At 37.6% G+C, this 17,759-nt stretch overlaps 1 pseudogene; it reads right to left on the bottom strand.

Annotated features, from left to right (window-relative positions):
* Positions 1–2,429: 2,429 nt before the first annotated feature.
* Positions 2,430–4,152, bottom strand: LOC113193028 (DNA-directed RNA polymerase III subunit RPC6-like; annotated as a pseudogene).
* Between the last annotated feature and the right edge of the window lie 13,607 nt (positions 4,153–17,759).

Raw genomic sequence — 17,759 nt, 5'->3', positions numbered from 1 at the left:
TGGTTTTATAAGGCAAATAATACAATAAGTTTTTTAAAAGGAGAAAAGAGGTCAGGTTAGGAGTTACAATAATAAATCCAGAAGTCTTGTCCTAAAGTAGAAGGAGCCAAACATATTAGAACCCAAAAGAGGACTGAAAATAGACTAGCAAAGAACACCTTCATGAATGTGAGTATTCAATGTTGGATTCTTGGCCACATTTCCAAGATAGAGGCTTTGTCATGTGTGCCCTGGCTTTGCCTTCTCAGGTAGCTCCCATGCCCTTGTTCCATCCCCTTGGAATACTGCTGGATAGTTCTACATTCATAGAATTACTGTGCTGTGAAAGTTTCTGGATGGCCCTGTTGCAGCAGCCCCAGGGACACTGTGATATAAGTAGAAGGGTTATTAACAAATATATATTGCATGGCCTTGCCTTTGTTCCTCCTGAGCTGCCTTCCTTTTACTCCCTACCTCTCTCTTAACTTGCTTCAAGCAAACCAGACATGTTCTGAGCCGATGGAGTTGGTGCTTGGGAATTGTTTTGACCAGGGGATTGACTGAATTAGTAAATGATATCACTTAAGCCAAAAATAACAACACATCCCCATGTCTAAATAGAAGTCTGTCCAAGGTCTTTGAAACATTGGAGATCCCTGGGAGATGTGGATCCTCTCTGTTTGGTAGATTATCTAGTTCATTTGAGAAGGTGCTATTACCCTTCAATAAAGTTGGGAAGGTCTTTGTAATAAAATACGAAGGGAGATATTTTCCATTTGCCAAAGCTGTTTGGAAAATCTCCTTTCAAGTCTGGAACAGAGCATATGAAGCCTAGTGAATACTTACAACAGTCCACTTCCACAAATTCCTTTTATCTCAGGAATCTTTGAATTGGACTTGACTTATTTTCGACTCATCTCCCTGGCTGAATTTCTACTCTCTTGGTACAGAAGGAAGTGGGGAGCTGCTCCAGGGCCCTCTGACACATCCTTGTTCATGACTGATCCACTTCTGACATATTCCCAGGTGACTGGTCCAGCTACAAGCCCATTGTCTCATTCCAGCAGAGGCCAGCTCCTCACAAGTTAGAAAGGACTATGCTTAGTGGGTGTAAACCAGATACAACTTAGGTAAACAGGCTCAATTGCAACATTGGAGAGGGCTGGGTTTCCTTGCCCTGATTGGATCAATGAAGACTTTGAAAGAGTCATGTGTTATGGCTTCATTCTTGTGTATGACAGAAAAATGTATCCAACATATAAAACTTGTATTTCCCCAGATACTACCTGTAGAATGACACCAAGTTTGTTGTTTTCTTTTTTTTTGGTTTGTTCAGTCTTAATTTTAGTTAAATGGATACACATTGTCTTAGTCCCTTCTGTGTGCTATACAGAATACTATGGACTGGTGGTTTATCAACAACAAATTGATTTCTCACAATTCTTTAGCCTGGGATGTTCAAGATGAAGGTACTGGCAGATTTGGTGTCTGGCAAGGACTACTTCCTGGTTCACAGATGGTTTTCTTTTCCCTGTGTACTGACACCACAGAAGGTGCAATAGAGCTCTCTGGATTCTTTTAAAAGGGCACAAATTCCATTCATGAGTACTCCACCCTTAAACTGTCACCTTCCAAAGGCCTCAAATACTATCACATTGTGGGTTGTATTTTAACATCTGAATCTGTGGGAGTGGGAGGATTCAGACACACAAACATTGTAGACATTATGTAAGAATTCAAGGAAATTGTGGTGAAAAATACACTTGAGTCAATGAATGAAGCTTGTAAGGCTTTAACAAAAGAACAATGAAAATATTCCTTTTATGATGAAAATGATAATATTTACACACTGAAATATCCTCTACAATATTTATCCTTTGTTTTGAGGTACGTTAGCATAATCCTTCGAAAGAATATTACTGATACAGGAAGGAATCAATATTGTGTAAAAAAGGAATGTTCTACTCTCCCTCACTTAATGTTTCCTTAAATTTTCATTCACTCTTATGCTGTTCTTGTCTTCACCACTTTTAATTTCTTCTCAATGAAACCACTGAGAAAACAGAAAACAAAGATGGTGGTAATGAGCCAGACATAAAAAAAAATTTTCAATGAAGACCTTAATCAATAACTTTAAAATGAACATATTTGTGCTCTAGCCATGGTACTTGGCAAATATGGGTTTGTTGGTTTCTTTTTCCTCCAGGGCTTCAAAGTATTTTATTTATTGAAGAATAGATTTCAGTACTAACCTCATCTGTTTCATATTCTGATGGCCACTCTACCAATATAAATTTAGTCTTCATAAATTAAAAAAAAAAAGTTCTCACAGCAGCAAGTCTGTATCCATTACTGTGAATCTGCTTTCAAGGAAATTTGTTATTCCATCACGAATTAAAATGCTCTCCAGGCAACTTCATTTGCATGCCAGTAAAGTTCATCACTCTGCATCAAAATTTGAGCCATTCTGTCATGTAAATACAGTTAGATGATGAAATCTCACCACCTTCATGGCAGTCATCAAAAACCCGGCAGAGCCTGCAGGGTCATCGGATTAAACCCATGGGTGGATGATTGGATTGACTGCCCTGTACAGTTTCATATGTCTGTCTACACTGCCAACTGTGCCTTCTTTTGTAGCAATAATAGTCAAATCTACTTTACTCATCATAAATAAGTGTATTTAAGCTCATTTCAATGTTCTTCATGGACAATTCTACCTTACTGATTCCCAGTTTGCAGATAGATTTCCATACTTCATGTAATGAAGGAAATGAACTATTTCTTTGTATCACTGGATTCTGTTTGCTTTCTCATGATGTTTCTGCCTTGGTTTGTAGGAATTTGAAACACTGTTAAGCACTTGTACAAATTCAGATTCAAAATCCTGATCACTGTGCCAGGCTCTACCAGTCACAGACTGGTCTGGCTCAGATTACAGAGCATATATACTTTCTTTTTTGGAGGCTGCTACAGACTTAAGAACTTTGATAAGCTTTTTTTTTTTTTTTTTTTTTTTTTTTTAAAGAGAGAGTGAGAGAGGAGAGAAAGAGATAGAGAGAGAGAATTTTTAATATTTATTTTTTAGTTCTCGGCGGACACAACATCTTTGTTGGTATGTGGTGCTGAGGATCGAACCCTGCATGCCAGGCGAGCGCGCTACCGCTTGAGCCACATCCCCAGCCCCTTTGATAAGCTTTTTACTTTCTGAATTCTTTAGAATTTTGTTGATTTCTGTTAATGATAAGTTACTTTTATATCAAATATCTCTGCTCCATATTCCTTTATTTCCTGTATCCTCTATAATTTCATATAGTAGTTTTTCTTGGTTGTCTGAGCCCTTTATTTTACCAGCATTCTAAGAGTTTTTTTATTCTGTATAAAAGGCCTATATTCTATACCCAAAGGACTTAAAAACAGCACATTTGGTGGTGTAGCCACTTCAATGTTTATAGCAGCACAATTCACAATTGCTAAACTGTGGAACCAACTTAGATGCCCTTAGATGAATGGATAAAGAAACTGTGAGATATTACTCAGCATTAAAAGAGAATAAAATTATGGCATTTGCAGATAAATGGATGGAGTTGGAGATCATCACGCTAAGCAAAATTAGCCTATCTCCAAAAACCAGGGCTGAATGTTTTTTTTCTGATAAGCAGATGGTAAGCCATAATGGGTGGGGCACATTGGAACAAAGTTCCACTGGAATGAACTTTGGATGGGCAAAGGGGAGGAGCAGAGGTAAGGGATTAGGAAATATGGTAAAATGTAATGGACATCATTATCCTGGGCATAGGTATGATTGCACGAATGGTGTGATTCTACTTCATGTACAACCAGAGAAGCAAAAACTTCTATTCTGTTTGTGTACAATGAATGGAAGAGCTTTCTACTGTCATGTATAACTGATTAGAACTAATTAAAAAAAAAAAGAAAAGAAAAAGAAAGAAAGAAAGGGGGCCTGTATTGCTCCTTAAGAGATTCAACTGACCCATGGACAACAGTCTATCGATGGCCACTGCCTGCTATTGGGTTTCTATATGAGGCATTTCATTTTGAATTACTTGGTCAGTGATTCCATGAGGAAATTGGCATCATTCTATAATCCTGCTTTCGATTTTGACTGGATCCACACTGGGGGAGCTGCACCTTCACCTTCACCTCTGCCATGAGGTCCTGGAGGAAGAGACACATAGAGTCACTGGATAACTCACTGGGGGAACACTGGTAAACCATGGAAGACAGCATAGGCCCAGAGTGAGAGGACTTCTTCCTTTTGTTGCAGCCAGTCCTTCCTGTGTTTTTCTTTTAAAGAATGTTTTATTTAAAGAAAATATTAGGTGCTGGGAGGGGAGCGGAGGGGAGGGGGAAATAGAAAGAGATAGGAAGGGCAGCAGAATACAACAGACACTAGTATGGCAGTATGTATAAACTTGGCTGTATATAGATAACCAATGTGATCCTGCAATCTGTACACGTGGGAAAGATAAGAATTCATACCCCATTTGAATCAAATGTATGATATATGATATGTCAAGATCATTGTAATGTTTTGAGCAACTAATATAAAAAAGAAAAGAAAATATTAGGGAAATAGTATAGTGGATCCAAGAGTATGCTTGAGGTTGGCATGTGTAGGCATGGTGTTAGTTTATCGTGGTAAACATGCAATCATCTTATATTTCTTAAACATTGAATATATAATTTTATAATATAGATTAATTATGATTTACGAATTCCATTAATAATGAACATTTATCTATATTCATGTTTACAATTCAGGGGATCATAAATGTAAGAAAAGCTTTCCCCATGCCTTTACAAGTCCTAGGAATTGTATATTTAAAATTATTTTTGTAGCTTTTGGTTGTTATTGGTGTTGTTTACATTTCATTAATTTCTTCTTTATTAGTCATTGTTTTTGTTACTTTTTGATTTCTAATGTAATTCTCTAGCTGCTTTCCCAATTTAATTACTTAACTAATTTATTTGTGTTTGTTTTATTGTTTTTTAGGAATATGTTTTAAACAAATACCTTGAGCACTATTTTGGCCACATTCCACAAGTTTTAGCATAGTGTATATCAGTGTCTATAGTCTCTTTTGTTCATTGATATACTTAACATTTGTTTCCACATAGTTTATAAGATGAATTTAAGTTTTGATTTCCTCTCTAATTCTACACCAGATTTGGGGTATTTGGTATATTTAATTATGCAATTAATATTTTTGCAAAATTTATTTTGCAAAATTAATATTTTGCAAAAATTTTCCCAGGGTCCTTGAATATCATATACATATTTAGATTTGGTTGTGCTCATTTTTATTTTACCCTTAATAGTATGTTTACGTTTATAAGTACAATGTTACAAAATTGGTAAATGTTTAATTTTTCAAATATAATTACTATACATGTTCCTATATAAAACATTTGTTACATATAATCTATTTATTCAACTTCAAAATATTTTTTAGATTTAGTTATCAGATCATAACTCAAGAAGGAAATAATACATATATTTAAATTAATAATTGATTTCAATATGATCAATGCAATCTATATGCATGTATGGAAACATTACAGTGAATCCCATTAATATGTACAATTAATGTATGTTAATTTAAAAAGAAAGAAAAACTGATTTTGGTGGATAACAGATTCTGTCATAGAATACTGACAGATTGGATGAACATTTAATATCTTAGGAGAACATACCTTTACTGTGTTAATAATTCTCTCTTCTACTCTCTTTGTAGATCTAACAGACATTTTATTGTCTCAATAACACTTTTTTTAAAACAGGAACCATAAAAGAAACATATTTGGACTTTCCCATGTTAAATTTATCTCGAGAGAATTTCCTTATATGTTCCTCATAGGAAGAATGAAAATGCCAGAAAATACAGAAAATGGGGTGCTACTTTTTTGTTCTCTTTTTATTTTTGACCTCCTACTCCAGGTTCTTCTCTGGGGCTTCAGATGAACAACACTGAATTCTCCAGGGAGTGTAAGTACTTTTGATTATCATGGCGACAGAAGGTCTTCTGTCATGAGATTAAAATCATTGATCAGTCACATGCTAGGAGAGTAAAAATCACTTACTTTCATTATGACAGGAAGATTTATATTATTATTGAGGTAGATATGTGGTCTATGATTTCACTTTTCATTTCCTGGAAGAACTCATATTTGTGAGATTGCTAGCTTTAAAAAATGGGAAGAGGTTCCTTTTGCAAAGCCGAGTTACTCTCTTTATACATTTTCTGAAGGTGATACTGGATTTTAGTTATTATAAGTTACCTTTAACACAGAACCTGGGATATAAGTGGGCTAGAAATTATCTATGAAGCTTGGTTTCTTCTTCTTTCCCTTTGAATCTGTCCATTCTCAATGTGTGCCTTCTGCTCCAAAATTCCTTGGGCTGAGCACACATGGTCAGAGTCCTGTCCTGTCTTTAAAGAGGCAGATCTGGAAACTAGTTTCTCTCCCCACCAGAGTCCAATTAATGTAAGGTATGATTCCCTTTGTACCTAGTCAGATAAATGCCTTCCCATCAGACTGTATCTTTGGAATCATAATGGGAGTGTCTTTATGATTTCCAGACATGAGAAGAAGTATTAGAAATCCTAACTGTGGTGAAGATTTGGGCCTATTTTTTCTTCTTTTAGCCACAGGGTCTTTGTTCTTGTTCCTAAGTCTTTGATTCACTTGAGCTGATTTTTGTGCAGGTTGAGAGATAGAGGTTTAATTTCATTTTTATACATATGGATTTCCAGTTTTGCCAGCACCATTTGTTGACTATGCCATCTTTTCTCCAATAAGTGTTTTTGGAACCCTTGTCTAGTATGAGATAACTGTGTTTATGTGGGTTAGTTTCTGTGTCCTCTATTCTGTACCATTGGTCTACAAGTCTATTTTGGTGCCAAAACCATGCCATTTTGGTTATTATAGCTCTGTAGTATAGTTTAAGCTCTGATATTGTGATGCCTCCTGCTTCACTTTTCTTGCTAAGGATTTCTTTAGCTATTCTGGGTCTCTTATTTTTCCAAATAAATTTTATGATTGCCTTTTCTATTTTTATGAAGAATGTCATTAGGATTTTAATAGGAGTTGCATTAAATCTGTATGATGCTTTGGGTAGTATGGCCATTTTGACAATGTTAATTCTGCCTATCTAGGAGCATGGGAAATCTTTCCATCTTCTGAGGTTTCCTTCAGTTTCTTTCTTTAGTGTTCTGTAGTTTTCATTGTAGAGGTCTTTCACCTCTTTTGTTAGATTGATTCCCAGATATTTTTTTTAGGCTATTGTGAATGGAGTAGTTTTCCTAATTCCTAGGATCTGACTTCCTTAATAAGACTCCTAAAGCACAAGAGGTAAAATTAAGAATCAATAAATGGGATGGATTCAAATTAAAAGGCTTCTTCTTAGCAAAGAAAATAATTAATAATGTAAGGAGAGAGCCTACAGATTGGGAGAAAATCTTTACCACATGCACCTCTGGTAAAGCATTAATCTCTAGGATATATAAAGAACTCAAAAAACTTAGCACCAAAAAATCCTAAAAAACTCAATCAATAAATGGGCTAAGGAACTGAACAACACTTCACAGAAGAAGAATTGCAATTAATCAAAATTATATGAAAAAGTGTTCAACATCTCTAACAATTAGAGAAATGCAAATCAAAAGTACTCTAAGATATCATCTCATTCCAATAAGAATGGCAGCTATTATGAAGACAAACAACAATAAATGTTGGCGAGGATGTGGGGGAAAAGGCACACTCATACTTTGCTGGTGGGACTGCAAATTGATGCAACCAGTATGGAAAGCAGTATGGAGATTCTTCAGAAAATTGGGAATGGAACCACCCCTTGACCCAGCTATCCCACTCCTTGGTTTATACCCAAAGGACTTAAAATCAACATAGTATAGTGACACAGCCACATCAATATTTATAGCACTTCAATTAACAATAGCTAGACTATGGAACCAACCTAGGTTTCCCTCAATAGATGAGTGGATAAAGAAAGTGTGGTATATATACCCAATGGACTATTACTCAGCTTTAAAGAAGAGTGAAATTATAGGCATTTGCCAGTAAATGGTTGGAGTTGGAGAATATCATGTTAAATGAAATAAGCCAATCCCACAAAACCAAAGGCTGAATGTTTTCTCTAATATGCAGATATTAATTCACAATAAGGTGAAGGGCACTAGGGAAGAATAGCATTACCTTAGATTCAGTAGATGGAAGTGATGGGAAGGAAGGGGAGGGGATGTGGGGATAGGAAAGATAGTAGAATGAAATAGACATTATTACTGTATGTATATAGGTGACTACATGACCAATATTATTCTGCAACATGTACACTCAGAAACGTGAGAAATTATATTTCATCTGTGTATATCAAAGTGCATAAATGCATTCTATATATAGAATGTAAATATAGAATGTATAACTAATTAAAACAAATTGAAAGATTACAAAGAAAAAAGAAATCCCAAGTGTGGCTTTAGATCATACCACACAATTTTAGTCTAATTTCACCATATGTATAACTACTGTTTTGATCATCTGCCTGACCCCTATGTCTATTTCCAAATTAGTTCCAAACTCTGAAACAAAAGGGCTGTGCTTTGTTCTTGCTAGTTGAAAGCTCCAATACACCAAAACAGGGAACAATGTGAAATCAAATTATTCTTAGTGTCCATTTCCCCCCTCTCTTTCCTTTATCCTTTTCTTCTTTCTTGGATTGATAAATTCCTGGAAGTCCAATTACTTTTCTTCTAACCTACAAAGCTATATGTTAGCTCTTACCTTTCCTCCCAAATTTTCACCCTCCAAATCCATCAATGGGACGTAATTATGTTTATAAAGAGCTGTATAGTCTTACATAAAACAAAAGAAACCCATCTTCCTGTAGGGGTTGGACTATTGGAGGTAATTCCATTTTTTCCTCTCTCTGTTGGTATTAACGAAATGGTACAAAACCTCAACTTTCAAAGACTTTTCATTTATAACTAGGCAATTTGGCAGACTTATTAAAGATTTTTTAGTTAACAGTAATTTCTGGCTCTGACTTATCTTACATATCACCTAGTTGTATTGTGTACAATGCCACCTTTCCTTTGTCAGATTCTTCAAGAACATATCATTACTTAGGTTGTCACAATCCCTTACATGCTATCCGAACCCATTACAATCTGGCACCAACTTATCATTTCCAGGGTTATTTCTGAATACTACATATAATAAACCTTACCCTCCTGTCATTATACCTCTTGATATGTTCATGTTTTGTGAATTTTTAAAAAATTTCCCACTGTAATGTCATTGTACACACCCATGTTTGTAATTCTGCTTTCTTCTCCATATCCAGCTCAAGTTCTACTTCCCTATGAAGTTTTTCTGAGCAATCTAGGCTGTAATTTCCCTTCCTTAAACTTCTGTGCCCTTTGTACCATAAAGGAATTTTTCCACAGAGGAAATCCTGGAGATTTTGGATAAGGATTTGAGGTTTTGAAAAGTCACATGATACAGTTTTAGAACTAGAAACCACCCTAGAGGCATCTAGGGAAAACACTGACTTAGAATTGAGAATCCTGGTGTCCAAGGAAGTGTCTGACTGAATAGAAAAACTTAGACTAGAGATACGTGACTTTTAGCCCAGTGTGGTTTCCTCTCATGGCTTCCTGCTGGTCATTGCTGTGCCGGGCCCTCCTGACTCTCCCTGGCTGCTTTTTTGCTCCTTCTATTTGTTATACCTCCTGAACCCTTAGTTCAGGGCATTTATTTCTTCTTAGAAACTATAAACTTAGCAGATGCTGTAGAAATATTGTATTAAAGAATTTCTCTTCATATAATCAAAAGAATGAAGAAGCCGTAAGGAGAAATATCCTTTGAACAAACTTGCTTTAAACAGAGTTTGTCTGAAGAAATTTACACCAGGAGTGAGTACCTTACAAATTCATTTATCCACCATGATCACTATAATCCATTCTTGGGATAGATTAAGAATCTTGCAAGGATTAGAGAGAACTAATATTTACTGAGCCTACCTGAGTATGTCAGATACTTCGATAGTTACTTTATATTATTAATTTATTTAGTTTTCATTAATTCTTCCCCTATCTATAAATGGTGAGACACAGACTCAGAGATCTTGAGTCAACTATCCAAGTTTGTATATCCAGGAAAGTGGAGAAGATGGGATCTAAACCTGTTTTTCTGTCCCTATGCCATGCTATGGCTAGTTATATTATGTCCAGTTGGTTATACCATGGGGTATGGTGTTCCCCCCAAGTTCTTTCATATCCTCTTTCTGGTTCCTGTATGCTCCTTCTCTGTGCTTAAATATGCTTTTGCTTCCAAGGATCCATACCTGCAGCTCTTCTTTGTATGATGACCTCCAGGCTGCTGACATTGCTTCATGTGGAAAACCAGAGGTAGCTTAATTCCATGAAGGTGGTCCCTAACCAATGCCAGAGAGTATCGGAATATGAAATCTCAGTGCCTTTCCTGTGGGTTGGGACAAGTTCTAAGGTGTGACAGAGATCCCTGTGGATCAGTAGGACTTTGTAATCACATCTCTAATTGACTGTTTCTTTTTTACTGCCCTTTCCTACAACTCCCTAATTTTTCCCCTGAAAACTTCATTTGTAAATTGTTTATACATAAATCCTTGTCTCAGAGCCTGCCTCTAATGACCCCAATTTAAGATAGGGTGTCATTTTCTAAGAAATAAAATAATATTTATTAAGCCTTTATTGTATGCCAAGCACCATGTGACATTGCAAGTTTTAACTCATTTGATCTCTCAAACAACTACAGAAGTAGACACCATCTCTCATGATACAAATGAGAAAACTTACTCAAAGTCATACAGACAGTAGTTGTCAGAACCAAATAAAAATCCTACTCTGACTCAAAGTCATCTTTTATCCTTTGTGCTGCATTCCTTGAGGACACATTATTTCCCCTGGTAGGAAGTCCAATTCATATTTAGTCAAACCCTCTATCTTAGGAAGAATATTAAAAACAAATTATTAAAATTCCAGTACAAAACCAAATTATCACAATTTTATAATTTTCTTTCCCTAATCCAGAAGATCTAGAATTCTGTTACTAGAAGAAATAGAACTCTTGTCTGAGGAAAATATATATAAGAGGTCATGTGGGCTTTAGACTAAACCCTTGAGTAATTATGGAGAGTATGTTCTGCAATAAGCTCAGAAGATAAAAAGTTCTTTCCCTTAAGAAATCTGCAATTTACTAGAGGGATCTGGACTATGAAGACCTATCATATAAACTGATGAATACTATAATAAAAATATATAACAGCAAGGAAAATGGAACAAAGACTCACACCCCAGTGATTCCTTGGATGAGTCAGAGCTAGTGATAAAGTTGAAATAGGATGATTTAAGCTGGGTTATAAAGAGTGGACAGGATTTTAACATTTTATTAAGTGTTTTATCATTCTATTTTATTCTATTATAAAAGAAGAACAATACCCAAATTTTACTTGAGAGACCAAAATGATGGAATTAGAAAATGGCCTATATCTCTACTTCTGCTAACTAAAATTGCAACACACACACACAAAAATCTATATTCCAAAGTGTGGTGAGCCGTTTCTGTGTACTGTGGCCGCCATTACAAGATGGCGCTGGTCTCCCTTGTAGTCTGTGACAAACAACTCCTTATCAGAATGAGTTGGCACGCTGTGACTTGGCACCCTATGAGAAAAGTCCACGTGGCAGTTGTGCATTATCTGCTTTATTAAGGCTGGGGCACACGGGAGGAGTAGTAGTGGCAATAGTAGTAGTGGCAGTAGGAGTAGTGGCAGTAGGAGTAGTAGTAGTAGGAGTAGTAGTAGTAGTAGTAGTAGAGAGAGAAACAAGCTAAAAGACATGTCAAAACAAGGGCCTGAATAAACTGCTGAAAGAAGATTCCTGAGTTGCGTCTTCCTTGCGGGCAAGGGGTCACAACAAGTGGTGCCGAAACCCGGGAACCAGAACTTTCAGCAGTCAGGGGTGGTGCACCAGTTAGTCCCAGGTAAGTGGGATCAGCGATTAAAGCGGGGCAGCTCCTCTGTAGATAAAGAGAGAGCGGGGAAAAAATAATAAATTCCCAGGTAAGTGGGAATCCACAAATGAAAGCGGGACGCTCCTCTGTAGATAAAGAGAGAGCGGGAAAAAAAATAATAAAATAGGACGCTCCTCTGTAGATAAAGAGCGAGCGGGGAAAAAATAATAAAATAAAACGCTCCTCGGTAAATGAAGAGAGAGCGGAAAAATAATTAAACAGGACGCTCCTCTGTAGATAAAGAGAGAGCGGGGCTTTGTACTTTCACTTTCTTTATAGTTTTGAAAACATTATGGGTGTTAACTCCTCAAGCCCAAAGTCTTAATTGACCTTCTCCAGAATATTCACCATGGCTGATTTTAGGACTCTTAGCAAAAAAAATCTCTACAAAAAAGTTCAATATAAATAAAATTTCCTATTTTCATGTTGCCCTGTTTTACTTGGCCACTGTCTGAAAAAATCAGCACTCCAGGTGCTGGACACTCCCTTACTAGTTTTTCACAAAAATATGTAAACAAGGCCTCTGGCCTTGATCTGGGCTTCACAGTGCTGACTACATTTCTAAGATAAGGGAGTTACTAATTGGGCTCCATGGTAACAGCTGGCAGGAGGAGGAACTGGAGGGTCGATTAAGGAAGTCAAGATTTAAAGCACCTACGGCCCCGATCGCTGTCACGCTCCCTCCTTATAACCCTGATTGGGATGAGGACAACCCCAGAAGACGGGGCGGTGTTCAGTGGCAGCCTAAGACAGCCCAAACTTTTCCAGTAATTGAAAACCTGGATGCCGATGGACAGCTGGCCAGAGTGCATGTTCCTTTAGCCTTTAAGGATATTAAACAAATGCCAGGAAGTGCAGGATGTACACGAGAAAATCAAGAGAGGTGTCGCGAGCTATTGGTTCTTCCACAGTCACTCAGACAGGACTTCTAGTCCCGCTTTCCAGCCACTAACCTGTACTGCTGTGTTTCAGATTTCTACCGGAGCTGCTCAGAGCCTGTATTTTTTTTTTAAAAAATGCCTACCTGTAAATGCTAATGAAAGATATCTTTTTCAGACAAAATTTAATTCCACAGGTTTCTATGTTACGGTCCTAAATTTAAGCTAGTTCTAAGTTAAATAACCTGACTTTTTCTCTATAGTTGTGTTACTAAATAATGTTCTATTGATGAGAAATATCAAATATGCTTCTTTATATTTTACTTTTAATTTTGAAGGTTATGAGGATGCATTTGCTCGCCACAGGAACAAGCCGGCAAAGTTCCTGTGATGACCAAAAAATCCTTATTTTCATTGCTAACTATAAAAATAAAAATGTATACTCAAGGATCCTATTTCAGTTACATCAAGTGACGTCACATAGAAGAGTGCACTCCTAGTTAAAAATAAATTAAAATGGATCCAAATATTTTAAGACCACGTGGTTACATAAAGTTAATACAATTATAAGTTATGTTCTTATTCTTAATATATATATATATATTTTAGATATTTAGATAACCTATATTTGTTAATCTATAAATTAATTAGCACATGCCTAATTGATTAGTTAATATATATTTGCCTAATTGTTTTCTTCAACAGAAAACCCATAATTTATGTTTTATATTTACATTTATCAGATACTTTGCCTTTTCAGTTACAGATATTTGAGATAAATGTGTTTACTATAAATTTGCTTTTAAGTAAAAATACAATCAAGTAATTTCTAATTCTCAAGGTTATTGTTCAAACTCATAAAATGATAAATTATTATAATTATTTCTCCAAAATATCTAAAGGTTTTAACTTTATTTTCATTGATATTTCTTATCAAAATATAATAATTTGTTTATAGATTCTAAGGTTTTCAAAAATTGTTCCAAAGTATAAAAAGAAATTAAAAAAAAAAAAAGGCACACATGCCTCCTCCTGGATGAAGAACCTTGGTGTCCTGTGATTTTTTTTTATTTTTTAACCTCGACGTCTCTCGCCGGACTCGGTTTCCGTTAGCCGGACTTGGCATCTGGAGGTCCTTACCGAGATTCGGAAAGCAGAGGTAAGCGGACAAGGCTCACCTTCTAAGGGAGAATGGGGAGGATTGGATCAAAGATAATTTAAAGAGACAGGGTACGTACCATGGGTAACTTAACAGTGAAACTTCGTCTGGCCAACGAAGTTAAAGAACTGTTAAACAAACAAGGAACAGGAATAAAAACCAAGAAAGCAACTGAATTCGTTGAAGCTATAGCCCAGGCTTGTCCTTGGTTTCTGACAGGAGGCTTTCTTAATTACAGTGATTGGGATTTGGTAAAGCAGGATCTCCAAAAGTTGTTGAGGGACCAGGGTCCAGATAGAGTCCCGATTGCTACTTTCTCTCTATGGAGATTGGTAAAGGATGCTCTTTTAACTGATAAAGTGAAGATTAAGGATCAACTTGCTAAATACAAACAGGCTCTTAATCAGGTCCAAACTGCTGCCACTATTAATCAGGTTATTCAACAAACATCCACCATACTTAAATCTCAAAGTAGAATTAATCAACACATTTTATCTGGGATTTTGGCTGCTAATCAAAGGATAGATCTGCTTCAAGCTCAAGTTGAGGAATTGTCTGACCTAGTACATTTGGGTTGTATTGATCAACGTGCACATTTATGTATAACCTCTGTCAGATTTTATGATTCCAGAAATGCCTCACGCATCATCGGGGAGTATCTATCCGGAACCTGGTCCATGGAAGCAGAAAACTTGATCCAGTCTCAACTAACTCAGATTGCTGTTTTGAATAGCACCCGTGTCGAACCAGTGACTTTGGGTCAATTCACCAGTTGGCTATCCTCTGCTTTTTCCTTTTTTAAGGAATGGGTGGGAGTAGGCATTTTGGGCACTATGTGTTGCTTTGGTGTGATTCTTTGTTTGTGGCTTCTCTGTCGTCTCAAGGCCCGCAATGCTCAGGATAAGGCTATGCTCGTCCAAGCTCTTGCTGCTTTAGAAAATGGCAACTCACCTCAAGTCTGGCTTGCACATCTTAAACAGTAAACCTTTGACATGGTCGTTACACCCCAAGTTATTATAACATTGCACTGGGATCGACATGTCCTTCTTTTGTCACTCTTCTAATGCTGGAACTTCTACCATATCTTTCCTTTGTGCACACCTGTCCTCCCTGCCTTTCTGCACTAGGATCTTTACTAGCTAATCTTACGGTTCAACTACACCTGCCATTTGATGGTGATGGTCATGGGTCCTGTTTATGGAGGCGGTTACCATAACAATGTCCTGTTGGCCACAACACGCTGAGCTAATCTTGTAGTACCCAGTGACGGGCAACTTCCACGCTTGCACTACAACCTAAGACAGGGGAATGGGGCCTCCCCAGAGACGGGTAAGCAGTGCAGGGGCTACTTGATTCCCCTTGACATGCAAGAGAGGTTGACTTGCTGGTAGCAGGTCCCAGCCCCCAATTCCTTGTTCTGCATGTCAAAGTGGCCAGCTCAGAGGGCCATGATATATGTGTTCCATGGGAACGTCTTGACCTTTATCTAACAATGACAGATGTCACGACCGAATTTCTCCCCCTCTCTACTGTCCGTGCCTTTCTCTTGGGGTGTTGCCAACTTCATTTTGTCTGCACTACGAAGACAGCCTCAGCTGTCCCCCTTCGTCTACCATCGTCACGATACAGGATGCGAGGCAAGGCACTGCACTTGAGTGATCCACTTGAGTGGACCTCAAGGGGAGCATGTCCTATTGCATGCGGGTTTGACGTCCACGCCCCGCCCCATGAAAAAAGGCGTCGGCTGATATGACCTCAGGTTTGGGGAAGGGCCCTCCTTAAGGCTGGGCCATACTATACAGCCACTTCTGCACAGTGGGATAGGACCTCTACTCTAGCCTGTATTGTCGTAATAAAACAAAAAAGGGGGAACTGTGGTGAGCTGTTTCTGTGTACTGTGGCCGCCATTACAAGATGGCGCTGGCTCCGCTGTAGTCTGTGACAAACAACTCCTTATCAGAATGAGTTGGCACGCTGTGACTTGGCACCCTATGAGAAAAGTCCACGTGGCAGTTGTGCATTGGGGCTTTATCTGCTTTATTAAGGCTGGGGCACACGGGAGGAGTAGTAGTGGCAGTAGGAGTAGTGGCAGTAGGAGTAGTGGCAGTAGGAGTAGTAGTAGTAGTAGTAGTAGAGAGAGAAACAAGCTAAAAGACATGTCAAAACAAGGACCTGAATAAACTGCTGAAAGAAGATTCCTGAGTTGCGTCTTCCTTGCGGGCAAGGGGTCGCGACACCAAAGTATTTCCTTTGATAGGTGCAAGAGCAGTGCTTCTTTCTCTGATTGCTAGAGTAGGCAGAGTCACTGTAGTCTTTAAAATGACTGAGAATTAATTATTTTACAATTAACATGTTTGCTTCCAAGTAATGATTGCTTATGTTCATAGTTATTCATAGCTATATCTAATGGGTGATCCTAAAATTGAGGTTTTAAATTTTCAAAAGTTTCTAATATGGAGGTGAGAAATTGAAGATGTTAATGGCAACATGGATAAAGGAAAGTGATTTCCAGCCCGGTGGTTTAAGAGAACCTGAGAAAGTCAAGTTTATTGAGATTGGTATCCAAATTCATATGCATATGTGACTCCTTTTCCAAGCTAAAGATACTAGAATTCTTATGTTGTAGGATAGCAATAAGACAAAGCAGTTGAGGGTACAGGGTTTAAAGTTGTGCTGTCTGAGTTCAAATCCCATCCCCATCACTTAGTAAATGAGCAAAGTTATTTAAGTTACTGTAAGGGCAGGCCCAAGATGGCTATATTTAGGCCCTCTTACTGAGGTTACATTGCAATATATTGCTAAGGTCATGAACACCTGATTCAGCATATGTACTCAAGGTCGGAAACATTTGCTTGTGAACATGTGCTCACATATGTAAATTGATGGCAATGTGCATTCTTTGGCCTGCATATAAAAAAGGCTTATGGAAAAACTCAGAAGGCTGGATGGTTGAAAACTGGGGGCTTGGGGTCTACTGCAACCTTTTCAAAGCATGTCTACTATCCCAACTGTGCCTAGCATCTTCTTCTACCTGGTGGGATCCCAGGTGGAAGAAATTTTTTTTCCCAGGGTCTGAGCCTCAACCTGATAATTACTTAACTTCTTTTTGCTTCAATTTCCTCATCAGGAGAATTATAACAATAAACCCTGCTTCAAAGAATTTTAGGACATAAACAAATTACATATAAAACACTTAGAACACTATGGTAAGTGCTCAGTGAATACCAATTGTTACCACTATGAGTTGGGGAAGTGGATCACCATCTTTTCTACATTGAAAAATTACTAGATTATTTCTGAAAGAGCTGCAGATTGACATCTGTCTTGGTGCAGCATGCAAGGAGTTTTGTTAGCAGAATGGCTCTATATGGTAAGGAGGACACAGGGAAAACTGCTGTCCCAAGAAGGGAAATACAGACAGGTGAACATAGGGAGTCTTCTTACTGGAGCAGAGACGAGGTGCAAACCACCTTGCAAACTGATGCCAAGGTGGGAAACTCTGAACTGCAGTTGACAAAGTACTGGAAGCTCAGTATGGCTAAGTCTGAGAATCTAAAAGCCCTGGGCCACCCAGTCAGAGTGGGACCCACACTTTTGTAAGTTTTGCATTGAAGAGTCTGACCAAGTTCTTACAGTAAATACGTAGGGAA

The sequence above is a fragment of the Urocitellus parryii genome, chromosome 11 (assembly GCF_045843805.1).
Source record: "Urocitellus parryii isolate mUroPar1 chromosome 11, mUroPar1.hap1, whole genome shotgun sequence".
In the NCBI taxonomy this organism is placed as follows: domain Eukaryota; kingdom Metazoa; phylum Chordata; class Mammalia; order Rodentia; family Sciuridae; genus Urocitellus; species Urocitellus parryii.
The sequence above is the reverse complement of the archived record's forward strand: the minus strand, read 5'-3'. Positions and strand labels throughout refer to the sequence as shown.